The following is a 508-nucleotide window of genomic DNA, read 5'->3' as shown; positions in this document are numbered from 1 at the left end:
GAATTCAACGGGTCATCTTGTTAATGCTATAAATTAATTACAACAATACAAGAAAATTTCATCATGAACATACATGAACAACAATATCACATTAAACCACAGAAATTCCAAAATGACATTTCCCTTACATTCAACTTTCAAAAGTGCATTCATCTTTGCCATGTTACATTCATTTAGTTGACTAGTGCTGTATTAACAAAAACATTAATGGCATTAATAAAAACACTTACACTGACAAGCTACGCAATATCACGTTCATAATCAAATGTGACTCATCTGTGATTATGAACGCGATATAGCAGTGATCTAAATGCTGCTCCATCTGAAAGCACGTGATGGAGATTTAGTATTCACAGAACCGGCTTTACTGACGAGATGCGCATGACAAACACATGCGATTTATCGTGCAGCCCTAAATTAGTTTGTTGAGCAAAACTAGGATGCCGGGTGTATTCAAAGCGCCGCCATTACTGTCTAGAGTGCGTGGAATGGTGCGCTGTGATTGGTT

The 508-nt window shown here is 37.2% G+C and overlaps 1 pseudogene; it reads right to left on the bottom strand.

The window, feature by feature from the left end:
* Window positions 1-508, bottom strand: part of LOC107668339 (low-density lipoprotein receptor-related protein 1-like) — a 138,025-nt pseudogene that overhangs the window by 14,556 nt on the left and 122,961 nt on the right.

Source organism: Sinocyclocheilus anshuiensis, unplaced genomic scaffold (assembly GCF_001515605.1).
Source record: "Sinocyclocheilus anshuiensis isolate Anshui unplaced genomic scaffold, SAMN03320099.WGS_v1.1 scaffold3360, whole genome shotgun sequence".
NCBI lineage: Eukaryota > Metazoa > Chordata > Actinopteri > Cypriniformes > Cyprinidae > Sinocyclocheilus > Sinocyclocheilus anshuiensis.
The sequence above is the reverse complement of the archived record's forward strand: the minus strand, read 5'-3'. Positions and strand labels throughout refer to the sequence as shown.